Source organism: Salvia splendens, chromosome 11 (assembly GCF_004379255.2).
Source record: "Salvia splendens isolate huo1 chromosome 11, SspV2, whole genome shotgun sequence".
Lineage (NCBI taxonomy): Eukaryota > Viridiplantae > Streptophyta > Magnoliopsida > Lamiales > Lamiaceae > Salvia > Salvia splendens.
In genome coordinates, this window is record NC_056042.1 from 14,895,901 (window position 1) to 14,912,081 (window position 16,181).

Sequence of the window (16,181 nt, forward strand, 5' to 3'; positions counted from 1 at the left end):
TTTATAGTTAACCATAATTTGCACCTTTATAAAGAGGAAATGTGTACTCTTGGCATGGTAAGGTTTGGGACAGCCCATACACAACATAGAATTTGGAGGAGTTTTACATATTTTTTTATTAAAGATGTTCACAATAAGCTTTTGGGGTTATATTCTAAATGTTCAGACTAAGGTTGGTGGATTAACTTGAGTCTTTATGCTAGATCATGGTAATTAGCTTTTGGAATTTGGAAGAAATATAAAATTCTCTGTAATAAGCTAAAATATGTTAGTAGATGAAAGTAATTGAAAACAGAACTTGTTATAAATCATTGTTGGTAGTGTTGTTGATAAAAGTTTATATAATTGAAGGGAATTCTTCCCTGAGAGATAGCAATGACAAGGCGAAGGATAAATGATTTCAGGAAGAGATTCTTGGTTTTAAGGTAGAATATTCTACATTAGGTCTCAATTCTTGAAATAAGTCTTCTTGATTGCATAAAGAATATTGTGTGCTAATCGGTGATACTTTATGTGATCTGTATATGTTGCTTATAGCGTGAAATATGAGAATTTTGGATATGTGATGGTATTATGAGAATTGGAATCTATCCGTTTATTTGATATGATACCGTGTGAAAAGAAGTTGCAAATCTATTATGATAAAGATTATTGGAAATAAGTAAATTGATGAAAATGAGCATACTTGGATGTGTTAATGCCTCGTGCTTGAGTGTGTTCTGTGAGTACAATTGGCATGCCATAGGACAGCGAGCTGCATTTTCTGTGATCTCTCGTCTTCTGGATAACCGAAGCGAGGATCGTTTATCTGATCAGATACCTGATCTTTCTGATTATCTGTCTGCACCCTAGATGGGTGGTCTGTGCGGAGTCATCTCGAGGACAAAATCCGCGTCTGCATCTGATTCTGTTTCTGATCTGGTCCGCGTACCCTAGTATGCCACTAAGCACTTAAAGGGCTATATTTGTTCGTATATGCGAAAATATTATTGATTTGTTATTCGTATGTGTGTTGATATTTGAATAAGATTGCAATGTATTCTTTGAGTTTAATTGAACAATTGGTGTGGTCATCTGAAATCAACTAGCTTATTTTTATGAATGGATATGTGATTTCTGATTATGTGGTAAATTCATTGAGATCAACGGAGACTATACGAATGTGGAATTTAAATGGTTGATGGTGCTGGTAAAGAATAAATCTGTATAGATCTGGTAAGTATGTATGTGTTAAAACTATGTGAGTGATGACTTGTATACTATAACTGTATATTTCTGGATCATGTGATTTAGCATCTGAATCAACTCACTGATCTGTTTTCCCCAATTTTTATCGAGTAGAGGCCGAGTCTGCACCAGCGGTGGGAGGGCTTCGTCGGCGAGGGATCGGAGGAGAAGAAGGCGTTGTTCAGCTTGCGGAGATCGTCTATAATCGGACGGTCGAGCATGACGGTAGAGGTGTACACCAACCCCGCCGAGGAGTACCAGATTGAAGGCTCCTTAGCGTGCCGAAACTGCAACATTCTGGCCGCGGATAAGGAGATCGTGGCTGAGATCCGGCGCAAGGTGGACGGTGTTGAGCTTGGTTTGTGTTAGTGCATAACGGGCATAAAGGGGCGGTGTTGAGCTTGGTTTGTGTTAGTGACGGATTAGTGACCCGGTAATTAAAATCGTCAAAAATTTGACGGAACCGTCCAAAAAGGACCAAATGTGACCCGTTTTCAAATGTGAGGGACTGAATAATTCAAAAGATAATGTTTTGGTCCAAAATAAAAAAATCACAATATATTAAGGACCATTTTGGTACTTTAGTCTAATATATATTATCACTAACTTTGCATTTTGTTTGGTATTTTCCACGGCATGTCTATTACTATATTTGACTAACTTACGAGGCTTTTTTTATCATACTTGACACAATTAAATCAACGTGGTTTTCAACGTGACTTTTTATCCTATATGATATGAACTTGAAAAGGGTTTAAAATAACATAAAACGTATCACGGTTGCCTACGTAAAATAATATTTTAAAGAAAATGTTAGGGGTGTCGAAATGGGTAGCGGGTAACGGGTAATCCCGAACCCGACCCGATACCCGCCGGGTATCGGGTACCCGTTACCCAATGAAATCGGGAAATGGGGCGGGGTCGGGTATAATTATTTTGGGTTTTGGGGGTATCGGGTATCCCGATACCCGACCGGGTAATCCCTATAGTCCCGAAATACCCGATATGTATATTAATATTTATAATTTTTTATTTTTTATTTAATACTTGCTAACTGGACTGGCTTACAAATCATAATATAATTTTTTATTAATAATATATTACAAAACATATTTTTTTAGATTTTAACTTTCAATTAGCTAGGGTTAAGTGTTTTTATCTTTTTACCATCTTTTCTCTTACTCTACTATTCAACACCTTGTCTCCTTCCACCCGCATTTGCTGCCGCTAATTCAGTCCATTCAGGTAACTATGAGTTTTTATTTAATTGTTTTCGTATTTAGATTTTTGAATGGTGATTTGGAGTTTGGATTTTTTGGCATTGTAATTAAATTTGGATTACAATTTACAGGTGGTAACACGAAAATTTAAAGAAGATAATTCAAATTATTATTTTTAAAATATAAGTTCTCAATTATTCTTAAAATTTATTCAAATGAGCATTTGTGCAGCTCATATGATTATTTAATCTTCTAATTCCTTATTTATTCTTGAATTCAGATGTATAACTCTAACAATATAAAATGTTAAGAATTTTAACTTAAAAATTAGAAATAGACGAAGACAAAGAATCAAGGATTACATGGCTTCATCTCAATTCTCAACAAAATTATAAAAATAAAGTTTCAAGTGAGACTATTATATTAAGCAAGTAGTATTTTTAAAAAATCAACTAAAATACAAATAATAATAATAATAAAAGAAGATTTGAAAAAAAAAATATGTTTCAGGTCGGGTACCCGCGGTGTCGGGTGCGAGATACCCGACTTAGGTATCAGGTAATACCCGACTTACTGCGGGACGGTTACCATGACTAACTATTCGGCCGAAATCGGGTGCGTGTACCCACGAGTACCCGTTTCGACATCCCTAGAAAATATCTTATTTGAGTGAGTTTGGGAAATGTCAAACAAAATGCAAAGTTTGTGATATTATATACCAATTTCAAAGTTCTTGGGTAATACTAAATTTTAGGCAAAGTTCATAATTGTATACACCAATATCCCTAATTTATATACCAAGTTGAAAGTTTGTGAAATAAACTAATATTTTTTAAAGTTACAACGCAATAATCCTAATTATTTAATAAATAAAATAAAAGATTATTAATTCAAAATTAAATTGGTTGGCTAAAACAATGTTATTTTGGTCCATTATAAATTTGCTGCATCCACAGAGATTTATCGGCTTTAACGTAGCTAAATTTCATCAAACTGGCAAACTCAATATATCAAAATCAAAAGAAAATATAATGCTTATTTTTAAAGTAGAGAGAATGTTCAATGAATCAACATGTTCTTAAAATATTCCAAGCATTTGTTAAAGGAAATAAGGTCCCCCCAACACACACACTAAAAATATACTCCTTTATAATGATAATTTTATAGGCGTAGGTAATATAATAAATAAAGGCCTCCTTAATTAATACTTGACGAATAAGTCAAACTGTAAATTTAATGTGAAAATCAGATATACATGCGTCATTGTTTAAGACTTTAAGCACAAAAGTATAAATCAAAACCATTTTTTAGCATTAATGTCATTTTTATAAATCGCTCCAAAATTCGGGCATTAGATTAAATAATACTAATAATTGTACCAATATGTGAAAGCACAATTTGGTTTTGAAGGTGGTCTGATAGATAAAAGAGTGGGTATTGGTGGAGGTTCTAACTTATTGGAGAAATTATATCGAAATTATAGTTAAACTTGAAGGTGAAGAGCCTTAGCGCCTTACTGGTTTTTATGGTTTTCCAGAGGTGTCTCGACGGAGAGACTCTTGGAATTTGATTAGAAGGTTAAAGGATATGTCGATGCTCCCATGGGTGTGTCTAGGGGACTTTAACGATCTCCTATCGCCAGTTGAGAAACGAGGAAGGAGAGAAATATATTTGCCAAATTGTGAAGGTTTACGACAGGCGCTTGAATATGGTGAACTGATAGGCATTGAGAGTCGGGGATATCCGTTTACTTGGGAAAGAGGTCGAGGCACAGATAACTGGGTTGAGGAAAAACTCAACACGGCAGTGGCATGTCCAAATTGGAGGAGGAAGCATCGTCTTGCTATTGTAGGGCATTTAGTCACAGCCACATCAGATCATATTCCGATCCTCCTGCATCTGAGCTCGGAGGTATACGTGGTGAAGGTTAAACCTTTCCGCTTTGAAAATTTATGGATTCGTGAAAGAGAATGTAAGGAAATAGTGAAAAAAGCCTGGAACTCTATATCAATCAACCTAATCATGGAGAAAATAAATATGTGTGATCATGCACTTCAAATTTGGGGAGATTCCTTATCTAAGCAGTTTCATGAGAAGATTAAGGAGAGTAAGAGACAAATGTCAGCTCTAAGAGGGAGACGTGATGTGGACAGGAGAAGACGGGTATGGAGGCCTAACTATTATACTCGGATACTCTTGCAAGACAAGAAATCTTTTGGAGACAAAAGGGAAAACAACACTGGCTTTGGGATGGTGACCGCAATTCTAAGTATTTTCATGCGAAGGCATCTGCTAGAAAAAAGAAAAATGCTATATCCTAGTTGAAAGATGATAATGGTGGGTGGAAATCTTGGGAAGATGGTTTGGGGGTAGTAATTTCTAATTATTTCTCCAATTTGTTTTGTGCCCAACCGTTGGTGTGTGAGTCAGTCGTTGATGCGGTGATTGGTCGTGTGGCTCCATTAGATAATGCTTTGCTAACCGAGGAGGTAACTGAGATAGAAATCAAACAAGGAGTCTTCTCCATGCACCCGGACAAGGCTCCAGGTCCCGATGGAATGAATCCTTGTTTTTTCCAGAGTTTTTGGCATATTATTGGTAGAGATGTTATCGAATTTTGTGTTCAAATCCTTAACTCTGAATCTTTACCAAGAGATCTTAATGACACGTTTGTTACGTTGATCCCAAAAAAAGGGAAGGCCAAAGACCGTAGCAGATTTTAGGCCTATTGCTTTATGTAATGTCCTATACAAGATCATTTCGAAGGTGTTGGCTAATAGGTTGAAAAAGATCCTTGACAAAGTGGTTTTAGACTCACAAAGCGCTTTCATTCCCAGGAGGTTGATTACAGATAATGCGCTTATTGTTTTTGAATCAATGCACTGGATGCATAGGAAATCAAAAGGTGAGACGGGTTCTGCAGCTCTTAAGCTTGATATGAGGAAGGCGTATGATCGCATTGAAGGGAGGTTCTTACAACAGATGCTTTGTCGTATGGGCTTCAATGATCAATTTATTCGGTGGATACTGATGTGTGTATCATCTGTGAAATATTTCGAGGTGAATAACAACAACAAAGTGGGCCCAATCACAGCGAGTCGAGGTCTAAGGCAAGGGGACCCTTTATCCCCTATATATTCATCCTCTGTGAGGAAGACTTCTCAGCTATACTAAGGAGGAAGGAGAGGCTGGGGCGGGTGTCACATATCAAGAGGGGCACCTACTGTTTCTCACTTGTTCTTTGCAGATGATATCTTACTTTTCTTCCGTGCAAATAAACTAGAGGGAAACATTGTGAAATGGTGTATTAAAGAATATGAAGAAGCATTTGGTCAGTTGATAAATTATAATTAATCAGAGGCTCTCTTCAGCTCTAATACTTCCACCAATGCTATGACTGAGGTATGTGAGTTACTTGGTGTAAATTTGTGAAATGGATGCGGTATTTATTTGGGGGTGCCTATGTTTGTTGGGAGAGACAAAAAAGTTGCCTTTCGGTTCCTTATAGAGAAAGTGTGGACAAAACTGGCAGGGTGGAATAAATCTCAACTGTCTATGACAGGGAAAGAAGTACTAATTAAAAGTGTGGCGCAGGCTCAACCCACATATTGGATGAATATGTTCCTACTATCTGACAACATTTGTGATGACCTTGGTAAAATGCTAAATGGTTATTGGTGGGGAGATACAGAAAATAGGAAGAAAATTCATTGGGCGGCTTGGGATAGACCTTGTGTTCCAAAATGTAAAGGAGGTATGGTTTCCAAAAATTGAAAGAATTTAATATCTCGATGTTAGGAAAGCGGCTATGGAGATTGATTAAGAATTCTGACTCGTTACTTGGACGTGTTCTTAAAGCTCGATATTTTCCTCGACATGGGATTCTTGATGCAGGAAAGGTTGGTAATCAAAGTTCATTTTGGAGTGGATTAGTGGCAGCCAAAGATCGTCTGAAGGCAGGGTTTAGGCAACACGTTGGCGGTGGAAGAGAGACGCTCATCTATGGGGGGAAATTGGTGGCCGAGTGTCGATAAACGCCATCCAATCTTGTGTAGAGATGATCGATTTTGTGATGCTAGAGTATCAGAGTTGTTCTTTGACGGGGCACATGTATGGAATGAAGCAGTTGTGAGAGTTGTGTTTAATGAAGATGAAGCTGAGCAGCTGCTGAGCATCCCGCTGGCGTTGTCATTATTTTGGTGTCCGGAGCAGAAAGGCTCCTTCTTTGTACACTCAGCATATAAGTTCTTGTGCGAAGGCTCCTTTAAAGTGGAGACAAACTCGATGGTGTGGAGTAGGCTTTGGAAACTAAAAGTGCCGCCTAAAGTGAAGATCATTTTATGGAAGGCGTGTAGAAATTTCCTCCCAATGAGGGACCGATTGCGACAAAGCCAGATGGAGGTCCCAGAGATCTGCCTGGTGTGCAACTTTGAGACGGAAACTGTTATCCATTGCCTTATTTCTTGTGGCCTTGCGCGTGATTGTTGGCAGAGGCTTAGGGTGTCGTTATTCTCGCCAGGTGAGAGGGGGTTTATTGAATGGCTGGAAATATTGGTGAGTGGTGATTTAGAGGCGGAAGTTGAAGAAGTGGTTGTTGTGATATGGTATCTATGGTTTAATAGAAACAAAATTACATGGCAAAATGAGAACGAGTCAGCTGCAGGAATCATTGGTGCAGCCCGTAGCTGTCTGGAGGCTTGGAGAGAAGCTCGGGTTCAAAATGCCATTAGTGCGCGGGGTGGGAGACACCACTTGGAGGAAAAATGGGTGAAGCCTCGGAATGGTGTGCTAAAATGCAATATAGACGCCGTTGTGTTCGAAAGCCAAAGGAAAGTTGGTTGTCGGGCGGTTGTTCGAGATTTTGAAGGGACGGTGGTAGCAGCGATGTGTGGACAGGTGGGAAGGGTGGTTGACCCATCTATGGCCGAGCTCCTTTGCTTGAGAGAGGTGCTGAGTTGGGTCAAAAGAAATGGATGGAAGAAGATAGAGTTTGAAACGGATGCCCAAACGGTAGTACTCGCGGTGACAGGTTTACGGAAGGATGAATCTATCTTTGGGGCAGTGGTAGAAGATTGTCGTCAGCTTTTTGAAAGAGGTTTTTGGATCCTCTATGAGGTTCGCAATGCGATTAGCGAATCAAGTTGCCCACACAACTTGCTCGGGCAATCAGGTTCAATAGCTGAGAGCAAGTTTTGGTTGAATTGCATTCCAATTTTTATTCGAGATGTAATCGCTATTGATTTGTTTGGATAATATATCAAAGTGTAAAAACATATGTACCTATAATTATAGTAGTGATTAATGATAAGGCTCATTTCATGCATCAGTTTAGGGGGGTAAAATGTACGCTACTTGATCGGTTTATCACGCAAAAGCAAGTGTTAAATGTGCAGGGAATGCCGCTAGACCAAGGCAACAAAGCTAAACTGATCAAGCAAGTACAATAGGCGAAAGAGGCCAGAAATAGGGGGAGTTGATCAAGGGGAGTAACCAAGCAAACAAGGAGGGGACCACAGGCTTCCAAAAGAAGGACACATGAGGCCATGAGCTGGATGGTGCGCAGTATTCTGTTATCAAGGACAACGTTCTGAGAGGGGACACGTGCTGATATAGTGAGACGCAGTGATGGACCTGAGTCACGAATCTGTTACAAAAAAGCGTCGTCATTCTAGAAGGAAAGCACGTAGCAATAAATGAGGTCGCTCACTCTCCAGCATGAGTGAATATTCCATGCCAAGATCGTTATCCAAGCTGGAGGTCGTGCCGAGCCTATAAATAAAGGATGCGCCATCACACAAAAGAGATTTGATCCTTTACTTTTCGTCTTTAGTTTAGTTTAGTTTAGCTCTCTAGTTTAGTTCAGTTCTCTAGATAGCTTAGATAAAGTAATGCTTAGTGAGAAAGGGTGATCGAAGGAGCGCTGCAAAATACTTGATATCTGCCGTTGTATTCTTAAGTTTCCAGCCGAGGATCTCCTCGGTTTTACTTGCTTTCGTATTTTCTGAATTGTTAGCTTAGTTTAAATTTCACGCTGTACTGTTCTGAGTTTAGTTTTAATCAAAGTTGCTTTCGTTTTCATCGTGGTGTTTACTGTTTCACGTAGTTAATTTTCATTCCAGTCTGAAATTCACTTGACCCAGTAGTTAAAATTTCCTTGATCAAGTTAGTAACTTAAATTCTGTCTAGAGTAAAAATCAGTATTTAAAAAACTCTCAAGTTAAAGCGTGGCAGCAGCCAACCCCCTGTTCACCTACTCACACACTTGATACACTAGCTTCTCTGTGATCGACCCCGAACTTGCCGCATTTAACTGTTAAAGTAGTGCAAAATTGGGAGTTTATAAATTACATTGATGTGTGCGATAGGGAGATCAACTTGATCAAGTGGCAACGACATTAGCTAACTGATCCATCCGATTCAGTAATCTCTTCCATATAACCTGAATCCAAGAGAAAAAAGACCGTGATCGTTAGGCCCCCCAAAATGGCACCGTTCCCAGTGAAGCATGGTGTTATTTTATGTTTGTGTGTAGCGCATAGGTGTATATAATTTTGTTTCCTTATTTTCTCATTTGTTTTTTTTTGTTCATAAGAAGGTACTAACCGCGGTGGACACTGGAATCATCCCTTTTATACAGAGAAACTAACGCGCGTTGGAGAGTCCAGGAAGCCGGTGTAGTTCGACCTACCTCGTTACAGAGCCCGGCGCTAGCAGCAACAGTAGCCGCTGATCAATTGACCAGCAAAGAAAAAAGGAGAGCAGAACGCGCAACCTAAACACCACCACTTGAACAAGCAGAAGCAGAGATGGCTCTGTCTCCGACGACTTAGGAATTGGCTCTCTGCACGCTCATGATGAGAAGGAGGCCCACACACACCATCGCCGTTACTCCTGGGATACGGACTATCGCGATAAAGTCAGGAGTACTGGCCGTTTTGTCCAATTTTTATGGCCTTTCAAAAGAATGTCCGTACGCCTTCCTGGAGGAGTTTTGCTGATACTGTGATATCCGCCTGTACCGGCTGGATCTACGTCTGAGACATAGCTGAAGGCCATCCCCTTTGTCTTGAAGGGTGATACTGGAGTATGGCTGTCGGAGACTGCCAGAAGGGTCTCATCAAAACATGGGCCGAGTTCCGAATGATATTCCTTGATCCGCTTCTTTCCACGTAGAGAACGAGTGCCCTCACGCGCGAGATTACAGAAACCAGACAGGAGTACGATGAGCCCCTCGGCCAGTATTGGGATAGATTCCAAGGGCTGCTTCAAGCATACCCCAACCACAAGCTGGGGGAGCGAGAGATCTATTCGATCTTCTATGGTGGACTGACAGTCGATAGCAAGAATGATCTAATAACCTCGCAGCCCAAGGGGATTTCTCAAAGACCCCCATTCAGCCAAGCCAAAAACATCCTGGAAAAGCTTATCGAGGCCAAACGCTCGTACGAGACGTCCCGTGGCCAGTACAGAAGGGGTGCGGTGGCACGCAGCCGAGGCTCGCAATGACGAAAAGCTGGAGGCTCGATTTGAGCAGATGGAGAAGAAGCTGCTTGAGGCAGTGGAGAAAGCCATACCCACCGCCTCCACCAGCTGCAACCAAAAGAGACGCAGTATGTGCCGCCACCGCCTCTGCCAGAAGAGCATCACTACTACTATTGCGAATTTCCCCCTTAGGTAGAGCCACTGCCCCAAGTAAATGCCATTGGCTACTGGAACGCAAATGGCAACTGGATCCAGGGAAAGCAAAGAGTCCGCCCCATGGAGAGATCACCCAAACTTTCGATGGACTGACCAGAATCAAAACCAACCACCACAGCCCTCGACACAGCAGATACAACCTTCTGAAGGGCAGCCCAACTAGCCTACTGATAAGGCTCATTTCATGCATCGGTTTAAGGGTGAAATACATCTACTTGATCGGTTTATCGCGCAAAACAAGTGTGAAATGTGCAGAAAATACCACTTAACCAAGGCAGCAAGGCCGAACTGATCAAGCAAGTACAAAAGATGATAAAAGGCCAAGAATCGGGGGAGTTGATCAAGGGGGAGCGATCAAGCAGTTAGGTGGGGACCGTTGGCTTCTAGAAGAAGACACGTGAGGAAATGAGCTGGATATAGCGCACCATTCTGTTATCAAGGACGACGTTCTAGAAGGGGACACGTGCTGGAATATGAGACACAAGGACGTAGCTGAGTCACGAATCTCTTACCAAAAAGCGTCGTCATTCTAGAAGAACAGCACGTAGCAATCAATGAGTCGCTTACTCTCAAATGAGCGAATATTTCCTGTCAGATCGTTATCCAGCTGGCAGCCGAATCGAGCTTATAATAGAGGGTGTGCCACCACAAGAAGGCATCCGAGACTTTACTTTCTGTCTAGTTTAGCTTAGCTTAGTTATTTAGCGTAGTTCAGTCCTCTAGCTTAGTTTAGTTCAGCTCGCTAGCTTAGTTTAGTTCAGTTCTCTAGCTTAGTTAGATAGCTTAGTTTAAAGGGCGACCGAAAGGGAGCGCTGCAGAATACTCATTTCTATTAGCGTTATCTTAAGTTTCCCGCTGAGATTTTTCTCAGTTTTTACCGCTTTCTTAGATTCCAAAGTATTAGCTTAGTTTAAATTTCACGTTGTACTCAGCTTTTAGTTTAATCAAAGTTATTTTCGTTTTTAATCCGCGCATTTACTTTTCTGTTATTACCTGTAATTCACTTGATTCCGTAGTTAAATTTCCATTGATCAAGCTAGCTAGTTTAATTCTGTCTAGATTAAAACCAGTAGTTAAAAAACTCCCAAGTTAAAGCGTGGCAGCAGCCAACCCCCCTGTTCACTACTCACACACTCGACACACCAACTTCTATGTGGGATCGACCCCGAACTTGCCGTTTTACTGTTAAAGTTGTGCAAAATTGGGAGTTATAAATTACTTTGGCAAGGCGGAAAGGGCGAGAGCTAGATTGGATTGATAAAGAGGCACACGGTATTTGCTAACTAATCCTATCGGTTCGGTTATCATTCCATATAACTTGATCCACATTCTATTCGTGTTTTCATCCTCTTTCCAAGTCCTTCCAAAATGGCGCCGTTGCCGGGGAAGCATGGTGTTACTTTATGTTTTGTGCGTAGTGCGTAGGTGTATATAATTTTGTTTCTCATTTTTTTTGTTTTTCTTGCTGTTGATGAGAAGGTACCACCAAGGCGATTACTGGAATCATCCCTTGATATACAGAAGAACTAACACTCAGTGGAGAGTCCAGGAAGCCGGCGTTGTCATCACTCGTCGCAGAGCTGCATTAGAAGCAGCAGCAGCCACCGAGCAGAAAACACAACCACCACAACCAGAACGAACGGAAGCAGAGATAGCCGTTGTCGCTGACGACTCGGGAATCGGCTCTCTACACGCTCATGATGAGAGAGAGCCCACACATGCTATCGCCGCTACTCCTGGAATGCGGACCATCGTAATCAAATCAGGAGTACTGGCCGTTTTGTCCCATTTCTATGGCCTTTCGAAGGAATGTCCGTATACTTTCCTGGAAGAATTCTGCAGATACTGTGATATTCAGCCCGTGCCAGCTGGATCCACGTCCGAAGATTACAGGCTTAAGGCTATTCCCTTCGTTTTGAAGGGCGATGCGGGTGTCTGGCTGTCAAGGCTGCCGGAAGGATCCGTCAGGACGTGGGCTGAGTTCCGTATGATATTTCTCGATCGTTTCTTTCCAACATCAAAAACAAGTGTCCTAAAAAGGGAAATTACAGAAGCCAGACAGGAGTATGACGAGCCCCTCGGCCAGTATTGGGATAGGTTCCAAGGGCTGCTTCAAGCATGCCCTAACCATAAGCTGGGAGAGAAAGAGATCTACTCGATCTTCTATGGCGGACTCACGGTGGACAGCAATAACGACCTCAACCTCGCAGCACAAGGGGATTCCTCAAAAACCCTTTTTAGCCAAGCTAAGAATATTTTGGAGAGGCTGATTGAGGCTAAGCGGTCGTACGAAACATCTCGAGGGCAGTACAGAAGAGGAGCAGTACACGCAGCTGAGGCGTGCAACGATGAAAAGTTGGAGGCTCGATTTGAGCAGATGGAGAAGAAACTACTGGAAGCAGTAGAAAAAACGAGACCACCGCCACCGCCTGCACCGAAGGAGACACAGTATGTGCCGCAGCCGCCACCGCCAGAAGAGCATCATTACTATTATTGCGAGTTTCCCCCTGAGGTAGAGGAAGTAAACGCCGTAGGCCACTGGAACACAAATGGCAACTGGATCCAGGGGAAGCAGAGAGATGCTCCGTGGAGGGACCACCCCAACTTCAGATGGACTGATCAGAATCAAAGCCAACCACAACAGGTACAGCCCTCTGACGGGCAGTCCAACTGGCCAGCTCGAATCTTGGATAGACCAAACACTGGAGGGAATAAAATGCAAGGAGGCCAGGCAGGTTGGTCAAGTGGACCTCAAGGGAACTGGTCAAGTGGAGGACAACCTAACTGGTCAAGCCGACAACAGGAAGGAGAATGGGGCTACCAACACCAAGCCCCTCAGTACAGCAACCAGGGTAGGCAACCAAGTAATCAAATGGTGAGTTATGTCCCGCAGTACCACGGGGGAAACCAGCAATCCCAAGGGAACCAACAGTAGTTCCAACGAAACCAACAAAATCATCTGTCCCAGAACCAACCAGAGCAGTATGGGTCTTCCGGTTTTTACCAGCCATGGAGGAGGCCGATTTAATCAGAGAAATAACAGGCAGCAAAATGAAGGTCCAGGGGATATGATTCCACACCAGTCCCATGATGCTGTGCGAGAAATGCAGGAAGCCCAGAGAGAACAGAGAGCTGCATTAGAAATGCTTACGAAGCAGTTATCTCAGGTCGACATGTCACTGGGCGAGCTAAGAAGTAATGAAGGAAAGATTCCGGCTACAGTGCAACCTACAGCAGGGCGAGAGAATGTCAACACAGTCTCTCTGAAATCAGAAGGAGATTATCAAAGCTCAACTGCAAGTTTTCTAGCATCCAGGACAAGTCTTAATAAAAGCCTTGAATCCAGAGCCCTTGATCAAGTAATAGCGAAAGAAGAGTCAAACATCTATGAACAAGGTGCTGAAAAGAGGAGGAAGGTCGAAGCAGAGGAAGTGACCGGTATGATCCAACCTAGTGATCTTCCCTCCAAGAGAACTGACCCAGGGGTATTTAAGCTCCCAATTTCCATCAGAAACGTTCAAATGGAGCACGCAATGTGCGACCTAGGGGTTTCCATCAATATTATGCCATATTCTATATACAAGAGGTTGGAGAATGCTAAACTCGTCAAAACCAATATGGAAATACAGCTAGCAGACGGGTCTTGCATTAACCCCGAGGGAGTTCTGGAAGATGAAATCGTCAAGGTCAACAGATTCATGTATCCCGCCGACTTCTTTGTTATAAAAATGACGAAACTAGGAGAAGAGGAATCTATTGGGATCCTTTTGGGGAGACCTTTCCTATCCACCGCCAACACAGACATTGACGTCCGCCATGGGACAATTAATCTGGAGTTTAAAGGAGAGCGACTTACGGTCGGCATTAATGAAGCGGCAAAAAAGCCACAGGGCAGAGAGAGCATACATGCAGTAAATACTATCAGCTCTCGGAAACAGGAGTATTCGAAAAAGGAATCCTTCGAAGAGCTATCCTCTGGTTACACTGAAGATGAACAGCTGAAGAGAGAGGCAGCAGAATGGTTTGATACGACAGTGACTGGAGCAATGGATGATCAAGCCATTAGAAGGGCAATTATGGAATTTTGCCAGCCTTCACAACTAGCCGAGGCAAGAGAGATTACTCAACCAAGAAGGGTCGAGAGACCACCTCACCAAGCCGCTCCATTAAAAGGAATGCTGAAGAAGGAATCCTCGTTTACAAGGCAACTACTTTCCGTATCAGCATCATCGATGGCTTTCAAGGACTTGTACAACCAGACAGATCACAAAACAGTCAAACCACGATTGCAGAAACAGGAAGAACTACTCTTCCAACACCAACCCCAGCTGATGCCCAAGAAGCAAAGTTCAAACTGGTCGGAACCTCGAACAGTCATGGCAAGGCACACTCATGTGGCAAAACTTCCGTACCCTATTAACCAGAAGGAGATCAGAGCCTTGTTAAAGTATGATGGGGCCCGTGGAGGACTTATCAAGGATTTCGCCGGAAGAGCCAAGATCCTGACGAAGCTTCCCCAGGATGACGTAAAGTTTAAATTTTCTGATGTCTGCAAGGCCGCGTTCCCATTTCTGAAAGATCGATTGATGAGTTATTCTATAATACGCGGCCCTGACTGGAATCACTCATTTGAGGTGATATGTGAGACTAGTAACTGTGCTTTGGGAGCAATATTAAGTTAGAAATTCCAGGGGAAAAGTTATGTTGTCCTCTATGCATCAAAAACCTTGGGTAAGGCGCAAAGGAACTATGTTGTGACCGAAAAAGAGATGCTATCAGTAGTCTTCGCATTTGAGAAGTTCAGACAGCACCTACGAGGTTCCAAAGTGATGGTGTATACAAACCATACGGCCATCAAATACCTATCGTCGAAGAGGAGATCAAACCCGTATTTGATCAGATGGTTACTCCTTCTACAGGAGTTTGAGTGGGAAGCAGTTGATAAGAGAAGATGTGAAAACATAGAAGCGAGTCACCTACGCCGAATTCTGCAAAAAGAAAATACGGAAGCCATTCCAGACAAGTTCCCTGAAAGGCACATGCATCTGATCAAGTCGAAGTCTGAAGGACAGCGGATCTTCCAGGAAATGAGGATTAATCAAAGCAAACAGAGAAGCTGGGAGCAACTTGCGCCAAAAAATGCAAAGTTCGCAGGAAGGACCAACAGTCTGGAGGAAAGCAAGTTACCCGGAAGGAACGGAATGGAGGCGTTTGTAGTGGACAACATTTCACTACCAATGCCTAGCTCACGCCAGTAAACAGGTAGAAGGAGTGATCGGGTATTCATGGATAGTCTGCTTGATCAAGCGACAAATTCTAAATCTCTTAATCTGATCAAGTGACATTCCAAGGAGACCCGGTCAAATCCTTGTTAGTGTAAATAGTTTTTTTAAGTGTGTCAAGTTTTTCTTAGTTAATAAAAAAATCGAAAGTAGAGGAAAGGAACTGATCAAGTGGAATTATGTGAGTTGCCATCGGGATTTAATGTTCCACGTGATCAGTGCAAATTGAATTTAATTGGTGGTGCAGTGATTGAGTTGATAAGAGCAGGTGGTGATAAGACGTGTGCAGTAATTAAAGAGGTGTCAGTCGGCGCCGACTGTTTAAATGAAAGGACGACCTAGAGAGAGGAAGGAAGCGTATTGGAGAAGCTTTGCCATCTGGCATTCTGAAAAGGCGCGACAGTACGTGAAAAGTCGCAGAGATCTCAATAGGCAGGGATCTCAACAGTCGGAGTTTGAGTATAAAAGGGGGTTTTTCGAATCTCACTTTCTATCAACTGCCTTCAGAACCCTTGTGCTATCCTCATCTAATTCTCTCCAAATTCAAGTCACCAGCAAACATAATCAGAAAGAAATGCAGGGCAATCAACTCGAGACCTCCAATACCTCCTCGTTTTCTTCAGGAGCCGGTCTCAACAGTAATAATCAGAGATCCTTTTCACCACCGAGTCCACCAATCACCAAAACACCATTATCATCGGCCCACTCCAATATATGGACCCGGCTGACATAGGGCGTGTGGACACTGTACTCA

The 16,181-nt window shown here is 42.3% G+C and overlaps 1 long non-coding RNA gene across 1 annotated transcript; it reads left to right on the forward strand.

Moving 5' to 3' along the window:
* The first annotated feature begins 346 nt into the window (after positions 1 to 346).
* LOC121754198 lies at positions 347 to 1,852 on the forward strand. The gene is made up of 2 exons (XR_006040559.1): positions 347 to 425; positions 1,342 to 1,852. It is a non-coding gene; the product is annotated as an uncharacterized LOC121754198 (long non-coding RNA).
* The last annotated feature ends 14,329 nt before the right edge of the window (positions 1,853 to 16,181 follow it).